Source organism: Narcine bancroftii, chromosome 5, assembly GCF_036971445.1.
Source record: "Narcine bancroftii isolate sNarBan1 chromosome 5, sNarBan1.hap1, whole genome shotgun sequence".
Lineage (NCBI taxonomy): Eukaryota > Metazoa > Chordata > Chondrichthyes > Torpediniformes > Narcinidae > Narcine > Narcine bancroftii.
Genome location: NC_091473.1, coordinates 103,482,235 through 103,504,131, shown reverse-complemented (window position 1 = coordinate 103,504,131; position 21,897 = coordinate 103,482,235). Strand labels below are relative to the sequence as shown.

General features: G+C 41.1%; 1 long non-coding RNA gene across 2 annotated transcripts in view; it reads right to left on the bottom strand.

Annotated features, from left to right (window-relative positions):
- Positions 1-21,897, bottom strand: part of LOC138763804 (uncharacterized) — a 58,019-nt gene that overhangs the window by 8,677 nt on the left and 27,445 nt on the right. The window contains exon 1 of one of the 2 annotated variants that reach the window (XR_011357824.1): positions 5,919-5,974. The exons of the other annotated variant lie outside the window; for it this stretch is intronic. This is a non-coding gene — a long non-coding RNA (uncharacterized lncRNA). Of the gene's footprint in view, positions 1-5,918; positions 5,975-21,897 lie in introns of those variants that run through there. 2 annotated transcript variants of the gene reach the window in all.

Below are 21,897 nucleotides of genomic sequence, written 5' to 3'. Positions count from 1 at the left end.
CTTTATAGAGTTTGAACATTACATCCCTGCTGCAAAATGCTGTTACTCCAGAAATGATTGCTAGCATTGCATTTGCTTCTTTATCATTGATTTAACCTGGAGGTTAAGCTTTGGGGTATCCAGCACTCGGATTCCCAAGTCCCTTTGCATCTCTTTATTTTGAATTTTCTCCTCATCTAAATAATAATCTGCTGTCTTTTTCTTCCAGCACAGTGCATGACTGAACACTTTCCAACAACAAATTTCATGACATGTTTTCATAACAATAAATCTGATTCTGATTCTTTCAACACAGTCCCCACTACCATAGAATCTCTAATCCAACAACATAGCTTCCCCTGTTCCCATTCTATTAGCACAGCTTTCCCCTCACTCCCACCTCTAACAACAAAACCTCATCATGTAGCATAGAACCTTCAGCCCTTCTAATCTGTGCCGAACCATTTTTTTTGGCCTCGTCCCACTGGCCTGCACCCTGTCCATAGCCTCCCATACCTCTCCCATCCATATACCTGTCTAAATTCTTCTTAAATGTTAAAATTGCGGCCATATTCACTACCTTAGCAGGTAGCTCATTCCATACTCCCACCACCCTCTATGTGAAGAAGTTCCCCCTAAACTTTTCCACTTTCACCCTCAACCCATGTCCTCTGGTTTGTATCTCACATCCCTCAGTGGAAAAAAAAAACAACCTACATATACTGTATATATCCCTCATAATTTTAAATACTTCTATCAAATTTCCCCTCATTTTTCTACACTCCAGGGTATAAAGTCCTAACCTGTTTGACCTTCCACTGTAATTCAATTCCTGAAGTCTGGGCAACATCTTAGTAAATCTTCTCTGCACTCTTCTATCTTACTGATATATTTCCTGTAGTTAGGTGACCAAAACTGCAAACATTCCTCCAAATATTGCCTCACCAATGTCTTATACAACTTTAACATAACATTCCAACTTCTATACACAATACTTTGATTTATAAAGGCCATATGCTAAAAGCTCTCTTTAGAGCCTTATTCACCTGTGATACCATTTTCAGGGAATTACGTATCTGTATTCCCTGATTCCTCTGTTCTATTCCCCTCCACAGTGCCCTACTGTGTATGTCTTTTCTTGAATTGTCCTTCCAAAATACAACACCTCACAGTAGTCTGGATTAAATTCTATCTGCCATTTTTCATCCCGTTTTTCCAGCTGGTCCAGATTCCTCTGCAAACTTTGAAAGCCTTCCTTGCTGTTCGCCAATCCTCCAACCTTCATGCCATCTGCAAACTTGCTGCTCCAATTTACCACATTATCATCCAGATTATTGATATGGACAACAAAGAACAATGGTCCCACCACTAATTCCTGAGTCAAACCACTGATGCTGTCGCAAAACACCAAATTTCATGACTTGTTCATAACAATAAATTCTGATTCTGATTCTGATCCACAAGTCACAGGCCTCCAGTAGAAGAAGCAATTGTCAACCACCACTCTCTGGTTTCTCCCATCCAGCCATTGTTGATTCCATTTCACTACTTCACCACATCTTAAACTTTGTGACTGACCATGCAGGACCTTGTCAAAGGCCTTACTAAAGTCAATGTAGACAACATCCACAGCCTTTCCATCATCAACTTCCCTGGTAATCTCCTCAAAAAACTCTATAAGATTGGATAAATACAAACTACCATGCACAAAGCCATGTTGACTATCCCTAGTCAGTTTCTGGCTATCCAAATTCTTGATTATCCAATCTCTTTGAACACCTTCCAATAATTTATCTACTGCTGATGTCAGGTTCACTGGACGATAATTTCCAGAGTTACTTTTGGAGCCTTTTTTAAACAACAGAACAACTTGAGCTACCCTCAAGTCATCCAGCACCACACCTATGGCTAAGGACATTTTTAAATATTTCTGCCAGAGCCCCTGAAATTTCTACAGTAGCCTCCCTCAAGGTGTGAGGGAATATCTTGTCAGGTATTAGGGACTTTTCCACCCTTATTTGCTTGAAGACAGCAAGCACTTCCTCCTCTTTAATCTGTATAGGTTCCACGACCTCACTGTTTGTTTTCCTTACTTCCCATGACTCTGTGCCCATTTTCTGAGTGAATACTGATTTTAAAAACAATTAAAATCTCCCCATCTCTTTTGACTCAATACAAAGCCAACTAGCGTGATCTTCAAGGGCACCAATTTTGTCCCTTACTATCCTTTTGCTCTTAATATACCTGTAGAAACCATTTGGATTTTCCTTCACATTGTCTGTCAAAGCAATGTCTTCTTTTAGCCATCCTATTTCTTTCTTGAGGTTTATCTTGCATTTTTTAATCCTCCTCAAATACTTAATTTGCTCTATGTTACCTATACCTGCAATACACCTTCTGAACCAGATGCCCAATATCCCTCAAAAACCAAGGTTCCCTTTGAAGATCCTCCACTTACCTCACACATCCTTGTCTGAAAACAACTTATCCCACCTATGCATTCTAGATCCTTTCTCATTTACTCAAAATGAGCCTTTCTCCAATTTAGAATATCAACCCAAGGCCCAGACCTATTCTTCTACATAATTAAACTAACTAATGGCCTTATGATCACTGTATCTTCCAGAGTCCTCTCACCCTACCCCAACAGTCAATCATCCCTCTCCATTACTTCCACAGTTTTAAGGAAGTAGAGACCTGAAGCCCGAATGACCTGAAATTTGCTTGGCCAATTCAAAATCTGCTCAATAACTCTACTCCTCTGGAGATAAATCGGCAAAGAAAAGTACACGGGTCGTACTGAGCTCACTCAGCCACCTTGTTACAATCATGGATCAATGAGTAGTGTTGGCTGCAAATTATTCTCTGCACGCTGTATGTTGCTTTGCAGATTTGGTTTCTTTCTTGCTGACAACAATCTGCTGCAGTCTTTGTCAATGTGACAGCAAAGACATTACTCGCCTGAGCTGCACAGCAGCCTCATAATTCTCCCTGAAGTACCACACAGACAGTGCATTTCAAGGAGGAAAATGAAAACAGCTGTGTGGGTTTTTGGTTACATTCCTGCTCGCCCTGTCCTGCTGGTGCAGAAAACCCTCACAAACGCAACACGAAGGACCTATATTTTTCATTACTTGTTAAAACCTTACTTTCACCTCTCTAAAGAAAAGCTTATATATTCTTTATGCTGTTGACAACTTTTCTGAAGCTAGTGACAGTGGAAATTTAGAAAACACAGAATCCTTTGAAGCAGACCAGTCTTTTTAAATACATTTAATGGTAAATAATTTTTGTGGTTTAGCTTTTGAAAATGAATGGCAGAAAGGGAAAGCATTGAAATGTTTGTTGCTAAAGTGTTTTCTCATTCTCTGTAATGTTGTTTACATGTGTGACTCTGAAAGGATAAAGGTCAAAGGGGATCAATGAGTGTTGAAGGTAATATTAAATAGTTTGTTTTAATTATTTTGCAATGTGTGAAACATCAAAGAAAGTTTACCACTGTCTACTCGATTGCTCGTCGAACCATTTTTTTTGGGTAGTTTTTCTTCTTCAGGAATTAGCTTTGCCTCAAAACAGGTTTCACATACGTGGAGGACTGTTTGTGTTTTCAATGAAGGGCCTTGGCAGCCACCTTCGGTTATTTAAATAAAATCGAAACCGTGCTGTTTAATTTTCTTGTCTCAGCTTCCATTCGGAAACTGAAGGTTTAGTAAAGTGGAGGCTTTCTGACAAGTACGGATTGAGTTTAATTTCACCTGCAGGGTAAAAAGCAAATGCGAAGTAAAACAGAAGCAACTTCTCAAGAGGGGAGGTGAAAATGGACCTGAAGAAAGATTGAGAGGTCATCTTCCAAAGCTTGAGTGATAATCAAAATTTGTTAGTCTATGATAAATTATCTTGCAGCAGTAATTATGTTGGGTAGGGAGCGAGAAAGCAAAGAGGTTCCTATAGTCTTCTGGTGTTATGATATGACAGAGAGAATTGTGGGAACCTGTGCAGTGGTCATGAAAAAGTGAAACATGTCTAAATCTTAATTGGTTTCAGTTCCTCCACTTGCCTCTGCTGCTGACCTAAATGTGTCCAACTGTTTCCTACCTTTTTTTTTGTTTTGCTTGCCTTGCTCGTGTCACCCTAAATGGCTTAATTCAACAAAAAATGTATACTATTTCCTGTAACCTCTGCCTTTTCTCAGTCTTATAATCAAAATGGTTTTTTTTGAATCACCTAAGAGTCCCTTTGCTTCCTTCACATTGAACAAAGTTAACGTTGTTGACAGAAATGGTTTTGACTTCAGGCAAAATCTGAGGTAATAGCCATTTATTTGTCTCCACTTTGAGCTCACAAGGCCTTTTTTGTTTGATCCAGACGCATGAAATACTGACACAGTGCATGCCCCTGTGACCACAGGCAATTTATGGAGGGAGAAACAAAAATAACCATTCATATTTAAAGGCAGAGGAAGCGGCTGTAGGTTAATATTTGTGCATTTGCAATAAAATTTCCAATAGCTTTACAACACATTCAGCCACCCTGGTTGAAAGGCCTCCAAACATGTTAGATAAATCCTTCGACTAGATCCAGGGAGGTGTTTGTCTATTTCTGTTGGATAGTTTTCAAAATGTCTTTATTTACATACATTTCTAATGCTTGTTTCCTCTGAAGTTGTTCTAACTACCAATTTGTCAATGGCAGATTTCCAAAATGTACGCCATGTGACATTGGCTTTGGTGTTGCACATTTGGTTCTTAAATATGTAAAACCCATCTGAAGCTATAGTTTACAGAGTTACTACAAACTAAATAGTGCGACGAACATCCCCATATTTGAATGCATGGTACAATTTTATTTCTTGCTTCATAGTTTCTAAAGGACTATTTAAAATCTAACCAGATTATCAAAACTGTCTAATACTAAAACTTTACTTTTCTTAGCTAATAATGGACCAAATCCTAAAGGTAAAATAATGATGCATGTCTATTACCAGACAAATTCATTGACAGTTTATCTGAAGAGGTATTATAGGAATTACAATTATAGCCTTGGTGTCATCATCAAAAATTTCCCAGATTTGCTTGTGAATTTTCATTGAATTCAGCAGAAAAATTTAGTACTTGCATTAAAAAGGGTAAGCACCTATTAATGGCATAATGAACTTGATCAATTAATTCCAATTAAACTATTCAGTAAAGAAGGTTTGGGGTTAATGTTTTTATTCATGTATTAAATTACAAATATCAATTTTATATTTTACGTTATCATCATTGTTTTCAGTCTTCTCTTGTTCTATCCTACTCTTCTGCCCTTTCTTTGTGGACACAAACTTTCCCTCATTCACTTTATTTCCTTCAATTTTTAAAATATTATTGTTTTGGGAATTGCATTGTTAATCTCAGGATGAAGGGCTCAAGCAAATCGTTACCTAATGTGGCATGCTGCGAGGTTCCTTACATCAACAAGCCCTGCATCAATGTTTTTAAAGGTGTAGCTTGGCAAAATACTGGCAAAAAAGATCAACTAAATGGAGATCACTTGTGCTTTGCCTTACATCTGGGGACTTTTGTAATGTGAGCAATTGCAGGTTCAATTTTAATGTTAGGAAACATCTGAGGTGTTTAATAATATTGAATGTTAAAGTACTTTTTAACCCCCCCCCCCCCCCCACCTCCCAGTGGCAAGGAAGTATTTGAAAAGTTTGCAACTGTATTTGATGCAAGACAGTTACCCAATGAACTATCCATTCAACTTTGCCTTCCACCCTTTGATAAAATGAAATATAGAAATGGCACAGTATTTCTGGGTATTTTAGGTTAGTATTGAATTATAGCATTGCGCCAAGCCAGCAGGTAGGATATTTTCATGGCTGTTATTGCATGAGATTTTCTCATGCAGGCTATCTAAAACATTGAATCAACAGGGAGGATTTACAAATGCTACCCAACCTTCATGTGGCAAGAAAGAGTCACAATGCTTTTCTCTCTGACTGCTTTTTTTCATGATTTCGATGGAGTTCTGATGGGAATCAGGAGAAAAATTAGTAAGTTATAGTTATACCTTGATAATATGACACACTTTTAAAAGATCTGATCTTAAAATCCTGGTTGATACCAACAGAGAAAGTAAACACATCTAGCTGAGGACAATGTTTATGTAAGCTTTTTTTAAATTTAAGTACTGAGAAAAAACTTTCTGTTGTGGAGAGTACAGTAGGCCAGAAGTTTGCTTTCTCACACAAGGTACATGAGAAGCCAACTGTTCAAAGCCAAAAACCTGAAACTCCACAGGAATCCCACTGAGCTCCCTTAAATATTGACATTCCTGCTACCAAGAAAGATCTGAAAAGATATCCAGCTGCTTTCAGATTTTAAAAAATGCAGCTGATATTTGGATGTCAGCAGGCAATATTCTGAGCATGGAAATAAATATGTTGTGTTGTTAGGGGCCGTTACAAACGCATGCCATAAAAACGCACAGTCCATCTGCAACACTCTGAACGCTGTTGTCGATTAAAAATCGTAGGTGCACCAAAATCTGTTCAATCAGGTCATGAGCTTTCAGAAAAGCAAATCAAGGTTTTCGGTTTCAGAGAAGAGGTGGAAAATCTTGTGATATGGTGTGAGAGTAACAACCTGAGTCTCAAAGTGGACAAGAAGAAGTAATCATGGACCACCCTCCACTACGCACGAACAACTCTGTACTGGAGAGAGTGGAGAGCACCAAGTTCCTTGAAGTTCAATTACTTAGTGACCTATTGTGGACACACAACATCTCCTCACTTGTCAGGAAGGCACAATAGTGACTGCACTTCCTGAGATGACTAAAGCGGGCAAGGCTACTGTGATGTTTCTTTTATTACAATAAAGAAACTTAGGTTCTTTATAACAACTAGATTTATTAACTAATCAAACAACACTAAGTATGAGAACGAACACATGCCAGACTTCATGTGGAGTCATCCCTCTTGAATCTACCCAAGATGCAATGGCATTCCCAAGATGCAACATTCCCCAGATGCTACACACTCCGTCTCGACTACTTCTGGTGGTAGCACTCTATCACCACATCCCCTTTCCTGAGATGTTTAATCAAACATGACAAATTAATACAGTATGCTTTCAATTTAAAGTTCAACACAAATGTAACATGAACATCAGCAGCACAAACTTTTATTAAGTATGCTGTTCATTTTCATTTATAGATTCAGTTTGTCAGGTGCTTTGACAACTCGTGTGAATCCCCACAGGATCATGTCATCTATGTACACACGTACCCCATTTATGCTTTCTATGATGTGTTCTATTGTCCTTAGACTGGAGTATTGGCCAAAAGGTGTATTAAATGTACAGTATTTTGTGTTATTTTATTTGCCAGAAGCCTGAGGGTGCATCCAATTTAGTGAAGAAATTTATACTGGCCATCTCACTTTTAATTTCATCCCTCTTGATATTGGCATTGAAGTCTTTTGGGTCCATGCACACGTGTAGATCATCGTCCTTCTATGTAACACACACCATTGAATTCACCCATTCTGTGTACTCCTCCACTTTCTTTATGATCCCTAGTGCCATAATTCGGTTAAGTTCCTGCTTGAGCTTTTCTTTTAGTGATGCTGGAACCTGCCTTAGGGCATGCACTATTGGCTGTGTGTCCTCTTTTACCTGTATCTTATAGGTGAATGGTTGAACTCCAAACTTTTTGAAGATGTCTGGAAATTGATCCAGTATTTTCTCTACTTTGTTCTATGCATGGTCACTATGTAATACCTCCTCTTGTCTAGGTTTAAGCTTTCACATGCTTTGTCATGAAGGAGTGAATAATGTCCATTAAGGACTACTGTGAACTTGAGGTGGTGCTCTTAATCTTTAACTTTCACCTTGAATTTACATGTACCTTTCATGTTGATGCTCTGTCCATTGTATGCTTTGAGCAGTACAGGATTTTCATGGATGTATGGCTTTATCTTCATTGTCCTGATGTCATGCTCAGAGATCAAATTGACATTTGCACCTGTATCTAACTTGAAAGGGATATTTGTTCCATTTCTATGCAATGACACAGTCCATTTATTCTGCTCAACACTGTTCACTTCCTCACCACCATGTCCACAAAAAGTGTATCACTGAGAGCAGTTTCTTCTATAGTGTGTACACTTTTACTTCTGTTTAGTTTCCCTTTGGAAAAACATTGCTTTGCATAGTGATTGATTCTGCCCTTTACACTTGTTACAGACTTTTCCCTAAGCTGGGTATTGCTTTGGCGCATGCTTAGAACCATATCGTTTACAATTGAATGTCTCTCCATCTTTTTGTTGGTTCTGTATCTCATTTTTTTTGTATGTGTATCCAGATACTGTGGCTACGACTATGCCTTCATTTTCACTGGCTTTTACACTATCACCAAACTTTTTCACATGCGACAGAGTTGGTTCACTGGCGTGGCATATCTTCACATTTCCTGCCAAGGTAAATTCTCTCTCTCGCAGCAACCTCTCACTTTTTTTATCAATAATCCCAAATGGATCATTGAATCTTGCAGCAGTCCAAATTTGCATGTTCTTGCTTTTAGTTTTAAGTCTGTTAAAAAAGTATCAAAGCTCTCTCCCTGTAGTCGCGTGCACAAACAAAACACATACCTCTTGAAGGTTTCATTTTTATTTGGTGAACAGTGTTCATCAAACATCTTGATAACCTTGTCAAATTTGCTGTGGTCTTCTGCCTCAGCAAAAACAAATGTTAAAAACCTCTAGAGCTTGAGGTCCCGCCATGGTAAGTAGCAGTGCAATCATCCATGCATCTAATTCTCTATTGATTCCAATGGCTTGCAGGAACAGCATAAAGCTTTGTTTAAACATCCTCCACTTGTTGTCGATATTTTCAGTCCAATTTACAGCATTAGGAGTTTATAAACCTTCCATATTTTCCTTGCTGTTATTGACTATTACTCACTATGCACATGGTGATTTTTTTTTTCTTTAACTTTTGTACACAGCAGAACTTGGCTATTTCTTCCACTCCTGACTGTTTCTTCCACTCTTGAATGTTTCTTCCACTCCTGGCTATTTCTTCCGCTCCTGGTACCATGTGATATTTCCTTTATTACAATAAAGAAATGGGTTCTTTTAAAACAACTAGAGTTATTAACTAAGCAAACTAAGGACAGACCTCTTGTGGAGGCATCCATCTTGAATCTACCCAAGATGCAACAGCATTTTCAAGATGCAAAATTCCTCCAATGCCACACACTCTGCCTTTGACTCCTCCTGGTGGTAGCACTTTTTCACTACAGTTACCAGCCACCATAATGTCAACCTTGGAGATGAGCTCTATTGAGAGCATCCAGGCTGGCAGCATCGTAGAATGGTATGATTACTACAGAGAAATGGATTGGAGGTCAATCTACAGGATCATAAGAGCAGTAAAAAGGGTCACTGGAGTCTCTTCCCCCCACTGCCCCATTGACATGATCTACTGGGCTTGTTGTCTGAAGAGGACATGCAAAATCATTGAGGACCCTTTTTACCCCTCACACAGCATTTTTCAGCAGTTCCCATGGGAAAGAGATATTGGACTATCAGAGCCAGCACCACCAGGCTGAGGAACAGCTACCTCCCACAGGCAGTGAGAATGCTGAACGACTTAATGAACTGCTTAGATTAACCCTGTAAGACTCTCATATTCATGAAACAATATGTATTCTTTGGCTGTATGTTTGTCTGCGTGATCGGAGAAGGCAGTTTTATTGGGTGTACTTGTGCAATCAGATGACAATAAACTTGACTTGACAATTATTATTTCAAAATCATTCATCAGTGATCATTCAGAACATTTAATCACTTCTCTAAGGTTTCTATTTAACAAGCGTTATTTTTAAAAATATTCAGTGCAAAAATGGTTTTAAAAATAGGGAGTTGTAAAAATCATAGTTTTACGGGAAGGAAACATGCCCTTTGGTCCAACATGTCTATGCCGACCTGATTGTCTACCTAAGATAGTCCCATGCCCTTATGAGCCTGTTCTATCCATGTACCTGTCTATCTCTTTCAAAAATCTCTATTGTAGCTGCATGTACCCTTCCTCTGGCAACTCGTTTCACATACTCACCACCTTCGGCGTGAGAATGGTGCCTCTCTGGTCCTTTTAACTGTTTTCCCTCCCACCTTAAACTTATGCCCTCTAGACTGTTCTAACCTGGGAAAAAGACAATGACTTATTCATGCCAGTCATTACTTTATAAACCTCTACAAGGTCCACCCCTCAGCCTTCTTCAGTCCAGAGAGAAAAGTCCCAGCGTATCCAGCTTCTCCTGCTAACTCAAGCTCATTAGTTCCAGTAACATTCTTGTGAATCTTTTTCTGCACTCTTTCCAGCTTAGTTTAATTTTTCCTATAGCTGGATGACCAAAATTGTTCACAATCACTCAAAGCCGGCCTTACTAATGCCTTGTACTGTTGTAATATGACAACTCACTTCATGAACTCAATTCCATGAATGATGAAAGCAAGCATTTCAAATGCCATCTTCGCCACCCTGTCTACCTGTAAAGTTGCTTTCATGGAATTATGTTCCAGTAGCCCTAGGCCTCTGTTCTGCAACACTCTCCATGGTACTTCCATTTACTGGGCAAGTTCTGCTCTGGTTAAGCCCAACTGAAGTGCAAAACCTTGCAGTGAGTATTACTAATTATCAACATATATATAAAAGGATCTGGTGAATGGATGAGCCAAGTTCTGTGGTTTAAGAATCTGAAAAACACGTTATAAAAATAAAAAGAACAAAGTGATTTTATTTGCAAGTTACCACAATTGTCTTGTACTGACAGTGTTGCCCAGTGTAAGGTAAAACATCATGAGATGGGAATGTGTAAGGAGTTACCCTGTACAGGGCTGTAACAAGATGTGAATGCATCCTTGTACTTACAAGATAAGAGAGACATTGATGGATTGAGAGGCAGGAAGCTAGCAGGGAAAGGATAGCAACAGTTTTAGTCATTGGACAAGTAATGATATGATGATGTTCTAAGCATGTATCCAAGGGTATAAAAGATCACCATTTTGCTGATAACGGCAGAATGCATTCTCCGACTAACATGGTTAGTTGCAAGTGTTACAATCCGGTAATAAAGAACAAAGAACCCTGATTTCGACTCAGCCTGGTGTTTGTCTCACTCATTCATGAACAAAGCAGACCTAACACCAGTCACATCTTTCACACCAACAGAAAGAGTTTATTTTTTTCAAAACAACTTTTTAATTATTTCCCAAAATATTCCTACACCCCACTAAAATATTCTTAAGCCCCACGCCCCACCAAAATATTTGAATGCCCCATTGGTGGGGAGTACAACCCACCTTGAGAATCTATGCTCTAAACCTTGTGAAATGGCCGTTTTCTCATGGCTGGATGGGTAGATGCAACTGAAGGAGTAACACCCTCCAATATGGAAACAAGTCAAATTCCAGGAGTGATCTGTGCAGGGGGAGAGGTGCCCCTGGCTAGTGACTCACAATGAAAAGGTATGAATAGGATAAACTAATATGATCCTCAATGCAGGTGTTAAAGCAGAGCATAGGTAACTTGTATCCTATATAACAGGTCACTCTGGTATAAGGCCTGCTCAGCATCTAAAAACAATATAACCATACACTATGATTTTGGTGCCAATATCTTTCACACCTCTCATGTGCAATGCTCTGGAAATGGCATGACCCTGCATTCAAATATTCAAAATTCAAGATTCCTTTATTGTCATGTATAGCACTGAACAACCAAACGAAATGCTCACATTAATCATTCGAGACTCTCATATTCACAAAACAATATCTATTAATTAATTAATTTGTATATATGAATACTTGTCTTACATGTGTATTGTTTATCTATATGTGTATTTTGTCTGGTTGTGTGTCTGTGTGTTTTGAACCGAGGACTGAAGAATGCTCTTCCATCATGTTGAACTTGTGCAATCAAACTTGACTTGAGAACGTAATATTACTCAAAATAGCATTTGGCATGCTGTAAGACAGACAAAGAGTCTCTATTGGTGTTACCTGGTGCCCTTTAGAATAAAAGAGAAAGAGAAGCAAAGGAGAGTCCCTTTAGAGTCATAGTGTCTGTGGATTTGCCTCCAGTGCTCCCGCAGCCTCTGTAGTCACACAGACTTCTGTTCGATTAATTGGCAACCTGAGCTCCAGATCAAAATCTCCAACACGATCAGCGTTGTTAGTGCCCAAGACCTTTGGGAGCCTTTATTTCCCTCAGCACACTCTCGAATCCCAGCTCTGATATCTGATTCCCATTAGCCAATCTCCAGCAGCCCGCACCCATGTGGGTCCACTGACTGCATATCATCCACTGCTTGTGTGGGTCCCTCAATCACTGAGCCCCTCGCTGATTCGCATCTAAACAACGCACTGAACAATAGTGACCATATAAAGTTTCTACCGTGATATTCTCTTCATTTCTTCTGTTGGAACTATTTTCATATTCCACTAATTTTTACAAGAGACTTATTCATGTTTCATGAATGACCAAAATATTAGCTCAACCCAATATCAACCCAATACCAAAATGTTGCTTGCCCTTTACTTCCTATAGATGCTGAGTTTATCCAGTACTTTTGTGTATTTCACTAATATCAGACAGGACATAATTCAGGCTATACTTTATGAGATGTTTGAGGAGACTCGATATGTCACCAAAGACTCGCAAAAAACTTCTGCAGGTGTACCGTGGAAAGCATTCTGGTTGGTTGTCTCACGGTCTGGTATGGAGGTGCCAATGCTCAAGATGAGGAAAAAAACTCCAGAGGGTTGTTAACAGCCTGAGACATCATGGGCACCAGACTTCACTCCATCAAGGACATCTACAAGAGGTGGTGTCTTAAAAAAACAGCCTTTGTCCTGAAGGACCTCCACCACCCAGGCCATGCCAGGTTCCTATATGATCAATGAACCAAATATATTGCCTTACTTTGACTTTTAGTGCACTAATTTTATTTATTGTTGTAAGGTAGATTATATAAATGTTTATTCTATGATTGCTGCTGCAAAACAATGAATTTTGTGACTTGTTCTTGACAATAAATCCTGATTCCTATTCTGTATTTTAAGTATTGGGTATCAGGATTGTGTGATGCTCAGTGTTTTTAAAATGAGCACAATGACACCCAGTTTTGATTCCAAATTATTAGTAGAGAGAGCTTTATTATTTATTGAACTAACCAATCATTTTTCTTTTTAATAGTACATTTTTTCAGGACTCAGAATAATTTTACTAAGTTAGCATGTGTTTATCAATTTGCCACACACCACATTAGAGGTAACACCTCCAATGAAGGTAGAACAGATAGAATGGAATGTCAGTCAGCGTGCAGGACAAAGTCAATTCCCTTTTGGACTCCTGCCCACCAGTTAAGTCAGGTCAGTAACTTATTTCATTGTTGTGACCAATCATGCAAATAGATCAGTCTTCTGTAAGAAAAGGTTGGAGAATGGAAGGTGAAAGTTCAGCATATCCTCCATTACCCACATATCCTCTTCTGCCATTTCCACCACCTACTATGTGAGCCCACCATTAGACATATATTCCCCTCTCCGCCTTCCGCAGGAACGACTCCCTCCATGACTCCCTTGTCCACTCCTCCCTCCACACCCATTGTCCCCTAGGGATATCTCTGACCACAAGAGATGCTCCACTTGAGCCTACACACCTTCTTTAGCACCATTTGGGCCCCAAACAGTCCTTCCAAGTGAAGCAACATTTCACTTGTGAATCTGCAGGGATTGTCTATTGCATCTGGTACTTCTGTTGTGATCTCCTCTAGATTGGAGAGACTGAATGCAAAATGGGGGATTCCTTTGCGAAGCACCCTGGCTCTTCAAAATGGCACCTTACAGCAGAGACTCTTTGCAAGCAGCTCTGATAGGAATAATCAAATATTCCCATGCATAACTCCTAAAAATCAAACAAAAGATGAGAAACATAAATTCAAACTTACCCGACAGCATGGAGGTCTTAAGATCGCTTGGAATCGGCAGAACCGATAGCATAGGCAATCTCCATTGGGCCAAGGGACCTTTAAACAGCTCATGCAAGTACAACAACAACTCCACAGGAGTTTTAAACAACTTAAAGAGAGACAATAACAACTCCTGCAGGTACAACGACAACTCCAGCAGCAGACCCACGAGCCAGGGTGTAGAAGACCTGACCACATGGACGCAGAGAAAGGGTACATGTCAAACTGAGATGCTGAGACCTGAGGTTTCTATACCCTACAATCCTTTTGGCCAATTTAAAATCCTTGGAGAAAAAACTTGAACTCCCTCAAGCCCGATTTCAAAATTGGTGAGACATCTGGGAGTGCTGCATGGTGTGCTTTACGGAAATGCAGGCACTGCAGCCCAAGGGCTACACCCTCCATCACGCTAATTGAACACCAGCATCTGGAAAAACCAAGGGAAATGGCATTTGTGTCATGATCAATTCATCATGGTGCACAGACGTGATGGTCATGTCTCAGTCCTGCTCCCCTGACCTGGAACATCTGGCGATCAAGCATTGCCCATTCTACCTGCCGAGGGTGTTCACTGCCATCGTCAACAATAAACAGTGCTGTTTATTGAATTCTGGTTATTTCTCCATTTTTGAAGTCCAACAAATTAAAGTGGGCCTGGTCAAACCCTTTTTAATTGTTCTTATATATCACCCACCAAGATAAAGATTTTATCACTCAATTCACAGACCTCCTTCCAAACACCATGGCTAACTTCGATCGAATTCTGATTCTTGGTGACTTCAATATTCACATGTGTTGCCCAGCTAAACCCCTTGTAAGTGATTTATGCATTTGATTGAGTCTTTTAACTTAGAGCTGGTTTCAACTGGATCCACTCATAAGCTAAGCCATACTTTTGACCTGGTTCTTTCATCTGATTTATCAATTAGCAACCCGGTATTAATTGTTGGACCATATAGCTGTGGCTTTTAACCCATCCCTGTCTTGCTCTCCTAACAAAACTTGTCTTCCTATACGCTACTTCCCGTTACATTAACTCATGGACTACAAATAAATTCTTAGAGGCTCTTATAGAGGCTTTAAATATTTCCCATATTGAGGTATCCCCTCCCCACCTCAACACTCAAGGACTTACTTCCTTATTTAATACCATCTGTTCTTCTATCTTGAATGCTGTAGCCCCACTTAAAGTGAAAAAAACCTAAGCTTAAGACTGCGCCTTGGCTTAACAATACCACGAAAGCCCTGAGGAGGGAGTGCAGGATACCTGAACAAACATGGAAGGGACAAATTTCCCTCGAAAGTTTGAAAAACAACCTAGACGTATACCAGGAAGCAGTAAAAGCTGAAAGAGTGAAATATTTTGCTAACCTAATTTACAACAACCCCCTAATCCCAAGGACTTGTTCAGTACCACCAACTCTGTATTGGTCCCACACCCAATAGCTACTCTGATATGTCTCTTAACAAATGAGAATAATTTTTAAAATTCTTCATATACAAAGTTGAGAATATGAGGAAAAACATTCCAACCCCCCACCCGCAAGCTAACTGTACCACAGTTCTGTTCATCTAACCTAGACCTTTTTAGCCCCTTCACACAACCCACCCTTATAAAGATTCTGTACTCCATGAGACCTACAATCTGCCCCCTCAACATTATCCCTACTATCCTCCTAAGGGATGTTTTTGATACAGCTGGTCCTAGCAACCTCTCTATTATTATTCATACCAGGCCACTGGTACTGTTACAATTTGTTTCAAGTGTGCTGTGGTCCAGCCCCTCCTGAAAAAAGAAACCTAACCTAGACCCTAACACACCCAAAAATTACAGACCTGTTTCTAAACTTCTATTCCTGTCAAAGGTCCTCAAAAAAGGTGTTCTTAGCCGATTATTGCCCTACTTACATCAAAACAACATATCATAAAGATTTCAGTCAGGGTATGAGGCCCACCATAGCAGAGAGTTGGCCTTACTAAAAGCGTATAAGATCTTCTCCTTTCTATTGACTCAGGTGGGTCCACCATTCTAATTCTCCTGGACCTTAGCGCAGCGTTCGATACTGCGGATCACACTATTTTAATAGATCACCTTTGGCAGAGGGTCGGTGTCACTGGCACAGCCCTGAATTGGTTTAAATCTTATCTTAATGATAGGACTTTCTCAGTTAATATGGGCAAATTTTTGTCTTCTTCAGCTACCCTTTCCTGCGGGGTCCCACAAGAGTCTATTCTAGGCCCCATTCTCTTTTCTTTGTACATGCTTCCCTTGGTTATATCATTCAAAAACATGGGATCTCTTTCCACTGCTATGCCAATGGTACTCAGCTCTATTTCCCCTTGAAACCTAATGACCAATCAAAGATAGCCAGCATTACTAACTGTCTAGAGGAAATGAAGTGTTGGGTACCTCAAAACTTCTTACAGCTGAACGAGGGCAAATTTGAGGTTATCCTATTTGATCTCCCTTATTCTACCAAAATTATCTCCAATAGTCTTGGTAACTTATCCAGCCTCATTAAACTCCATGTTAAATCCTTTGGTGTGATATTTGATTCCATCTTCAAGTTTGACAAACAAGTTCTTTCTTTGGCTTGGCTTCGCGGACGAAGATTTATGGAGGGGGTAAAAGTCCACGTCAGCTGCAGGCTCGTTTGTGGCTGACAAGTCCGATGCGGGACAGGCAGACACGGTTGCAGCGGCTGCAGGGGAAAATTGGTTGGTTGGGGTTGGGTGTTGGGTTTTTCCTCCTTTGCCTTTTGTCAGTGAGGTGGGCTCTGCGGTCTTCTTCAAAGGAGGTTGCTGCCCGCCAAACTGTGAGGCGCCAAGATGCACGGTTTGAGGCGATATCAGCCCACTGGCGGTGGTCAATGTGGCAGGCACCAAGAGATTTCTTTAGGCAGTCCTTGTACCTTTTCTTTGCTGCACCTCTGTCACGGTGGCCAGTGGAGAGCTCGCCATATAACACGATCTTGGGAAGGCGATGGTCCTCCATTCTGGAGACGTGACCCACCCAGCGCAGCTGGATCTTCAGCAGCGTGGACTCGATGCTGTCAACCTCTGCCATCTCGAGTACTTCGACATTAGGGATGAAAGTGCTCCAATGGATGTTGAGGATGGAGCGGAGACAACGCTGGTGGAAGCGTTCTAGGAGCCGTAGGTGATGCCGGTAGAGGACCCATGATTCGGAGCTGAACAGGATTGTGGGTATGACAACAGCTCTGTATACGCTTATCTTTGTGAGGTTTTTCAGTTGGTTGTTTTTCCAGACTCTTTTGTGTAGTCTTCCAAAGGCGCTATTTGCCTTGGCGAGTCTGTTGTCTATTTCATTGTCGATCCTTGCATCTGATGAAATGGTGCAGCCGAGATAGGTAAACTGGTTGACCGTTTTGAGTTTTATGTGCCCGATGGAGATGTGGGGGGGCTGGTAGTCATGGTGGGGAGCTGGCTGATGGAGGACCTCAGTTTTCTTCAGGCTGACTTCCAGGCCAAACATTTTGGCAGTTTCTGCAAAGCAGGACGTCAGGCGCTGAAGAGCTGGCGCTGAATGGGCAACTAAAGCGGCATCGTCTGCAAAGAGTAGTTCACGGACAAGTTTCTCTTGTGTCTTGGTGTGAGCTTGCAGGCGCCTCAGATTGAAGAGACTGCCATCCGTTGCGGTACCGGATGTAAACAGCGTCTTCATTGTTGGGGTCTTTCATGGCTTGGTTCAGCATCATGCTGAAGAAGATTGAAAAGAGGGTTGGTGCGAGAACACAGCCTTGCTTCACGCCATTGTTAATGGAGAAGGGTTCAGAGAGCTCATTGCTGTATCTGACCCGACCTTGTTGGTTTTCATACAGTTGGATAATGAGTGGTGGACTAGCCTCGCCAAACGAACCCAGCTCAGCGCGGACATTGGCGACTTCAGGGGTTTCTACGAGGCTCTCAAGGCTGTGTACGGCCCCTCACCCCAAGTCCAAAGCCCGCTGCGCAGCTCAGACGGCAAAGTCCTCCTCAGCGACAAGATCTCCATCCTCAACCGATGGTCAGAACACTTCCAATCTCTTTTCAGTGCCAACCGCTCAGTCCAAGATTCCGCCCTGCTCCAGCTCCCTCAACAGCCCCTAAGGCTAGAGCTGGATGAGGTCCTCACCCAGGATGAGACATATAAGGCAATCGAACAACTGAAAAGTGGCAAAGCAGCAGGTATGGATGGAATCCCCCCAGAGGTCTGGAAGGCTGGCGGCAAAACTCTGCATGCCAAACTGCATGAGTTTTTCAAGCTTTGTTGGGACCAAGGAAAACTGCCTCAGGACCTTCGTGATGCCACCATCATCACCCTGTACAAAAACAAAGGCGAGAAATCAGACTGCTCAAACTACAGGGGAATCACGCTGCTCTCCATTGCAGGCAAAATCTTCGCTAGGATTCTCCTAAATAGAATAATACCTAGTGTCGCCGAGAATATTCTCCCAGAATCACAGTGCGGCTTTCGCGCAAACAGAGGAACTACTGACATGGTCTTTGCCCTCAGGCAGCTCCAAGAAAAGTGTAGAGAACAAAACAAAGGACTCTACATCACCTTTGTTGACCTCACCAAAGCCTTCGACACCGTGAGCAGGAAAGGGCTTTGGCAAATACTAGAGCGCATCGGATGTCCCCCAAAGTTCCTCAACATGATTATCCAACAAACAAGTTAATGCAGTGATAAAAGCTAGGTTTTTCCAGCTTTGAACTCTTGCAAAATAAAATTATTCCTTTCATTTAAAGAACTTGAGAAAGTTATTCTCTCATTGGACTATTCTAACTCTCTATATACTGGAGCTAGTCAGTCTTCATTATCCCGTCTGCAACTAGTTCAGAATGTTGTAGCCAGACTCTTGAAAGTGCCAAGAAGAGGGACCATATCACTGCATTCTATACTGGCCTCCCTTCATTGCCTTGCCAGTATGACTGGCAAGAATTGATTTTAAAGTTCTCCATTTTGTCTATAAAGCCTTAATGGGATAGCCCTCTCATATATCACTCACCTCCTAACTCCTTATTCCAATTTAAGACCCCTTGTAAACTTAGAGATTGCACATTCGCTATTGCAACCCCCAAACTGTGGAACAACATTCCTGCCTCCATCAAATCAGCCCATTCCATCAACTCTTTTATGTCCACATTGAACATTTACTTTTATTCACTAGCATTTTGAGTCCTCCTCATACACCTGATTGTTACCTTGTGTCCTATCCTCTCCTATTCATTTTATTCTGCACTATAAATATTTGCCTAGTTGTGATGTTTTTTTGATCTATACAACACTTTGGTCAAGGTGAGTTGTTTTAAATGTGCTATATAAATAAATAAACTAACTAAACTAAAACAGGTCATATGTGAGACCAGGTAAATCAACACACTCAGCCACTGCTACACCACCATGATAAACACATACCGAACCATACCATGACTGCACTTCAGCAAGATGTCTATTCTCGGCGTACAAGCAGAGAATAAAGACCACAGGTGCAGTGGTGGAGACAGTGAAGGTATGGTTGAGGGAGGCGGAGGAGCATCTGCAGGACTGTTTTGAATTGGTGCACTAGAACATATTCAATAACTCATCCGTAGATTCGAATGAATATGCAACATGCGTCACCGACTTCATCAAGACCTGCATGGATGAGTGTGTGCCCATGCATACGTATTGGGTGTTCCCCAACCAGAAGCTTGGATGAATCAGAGAATCCACAACCTGCTGAGGGCAAGAACAAGGGCGTTTAAGCCCACAGATCGAGATTTTTATAAGACATCCAAGTATGATCTGTAGAAGGCCATCTCTGAAGCAAAGTGGCAATTCAGGAGGAAGCTAGAGATAGAGATAGATACATGCCAGCTAAGGCAGGGAGTGCAGGCCATTATATCCTACAAAGGGGAAACACTATATATGGCTTTGATGCTTCACTACCCGTTGAGACTAACACTTTCTATATTCACTTTGAGAAGAAGAACCAAACAGTGGCTACTAGAATCCTTGAAAAGATGGAGGACCCTGTGATGCCTTTGTCTGAGGGGGATGTCAGAACATCATTCAAGAGGGTGAACTGTTACGGAGTCCAGAGAACCCCAAAAACCAGCAGCAATAGATATGCACCACAACACAGGGTTACTTCAACAAAAGTAGTTTTTAATTATCTTTAAACAAGAAAACAGAATTAAACTTTAACTTATTACTTAACCTACTTATTTAACCTACCTAACCTACTTAATCCCCCCTCTAATACTAAGCACAGGTGTGTGGAATGTATATTTATGATTAGAAAAGTTCTTTGGATCACAGTTCATTTTCATTGGTTGCAGGCAATTCTTGTACTGTGCACAGAAGTTGGCATTAACAAAGTTCACCAGTCTTTGGTGCTTAACAGGCAAATGGTTACCACTCAGGAGGGTTCTTGCTGGTTTTCAGAGAGAGAGAGAGATATTCCTTTTCCAGGACATCCACAATTGATTCCTTCTCAATCAGTCTTGCTGACGAAACTTGCCCCCTTCAGGGTTCTCCAGATGATCCTATTTCTTTCAGGTCACCTTTCAGACCGCCAGTCTTCTCCTTTGGCCAGCTTGTCCTTCTGGAACTGATTTCTTTCTCCTCTCTCTTTGTTTCACACCCTCCCTCTCTGAGAGCAAAACTGATCACTCTATGCCTGCAAAAATCACATGGTCTCCCAGGCAAGCTGTATCTCAAGACTTTGTTGCTCATTTACAAAAAGCAATCTGCAAAAGTCCTGCAAAAATTCTGTGTTTTAAAATGTGTGTGTGCCAGCTGCTCTTGCAATTCCTCCCAAGCCACTTCAAAATACCCTGTCACAGAACCCTTGCAAGCCGTCAGGCCATGAAGGTGTACCTGCCAGGCTTCTGAAAATTTGTGCCAACCAACTAGCTGGAGTGTTCATGAACATTTTCAAATTCTCACTGAGGCAAATTCCACCTGCTTCAAAATGGCATCAATCATTCCGGTACCCAAGAAGAGTACTGTGAGCTGCCTCAATGACTACCACCCAACTTCTACTGTAATGAAATGCCTTGAGAGGCTGGTCATGTCCAGAATTAATACATATATAAGTTAAGATCTGGACCCACTGCAATTCGTCTATCGTCACAATCGGTCCACAGCAGATGCAATATTGCTGGCTCTCCATTCAGCTCTGGATCACCTGAAAACAGCAAATCATACATACAGCTGCTCTTCATACACTACAGCTTGGCCTTCAATGCCATTATTCCCTCAGTCATGTCAAGAAGCTACAAACTCTAGGCCTCTCTACCTCACTCTGCAATTGGATCTTTGACTTTCTCATTGCAAGACCATAGTCAGTATGAATTTGGAACAACTTCCCCAAGGATGCATGCTTAGCCCACTGCTCTTCTCATTATGCACACAATTCCAATGCCATGTACAAGTTTGCTGATGACACTACAGTTATTGACAGAATCACAAACGGCAATGAGGATGCATACTAGAGGGAGATAGATCATCTCGTTAAATGGTGTAACAACAACAACTTTGCACTCAATGTCAGCAAAACAAAGGAGTTGATTGTGGACTTCAGAAGAAAGTCAGGGAAACATGACCCAGTCTTCAACAAGGGCTCAGTAGTGGAGAGGGTCAAGAACTTCAAATTCCTGAGTGTTAACATCTCCAAGGATCTGTCCTGAAGCCTCTATGTTGATGCAATCACAAAAAAGACCTGCCAGCAGCTATACTTTGTAAGGTGTCTGAGGAGATTCGTTATGTCATTGCAAACTTTTGTAAACTTCTACAGGTGCACTCTGGAGAGCATTCTGACTGGTTGCATCACTGCCTGGTATGGAGGCGCCAACTCTCAGGACAAGAATAAACTCCAGAGGGTTGTTAACTTGGTCTGCAACATCACAGGCACC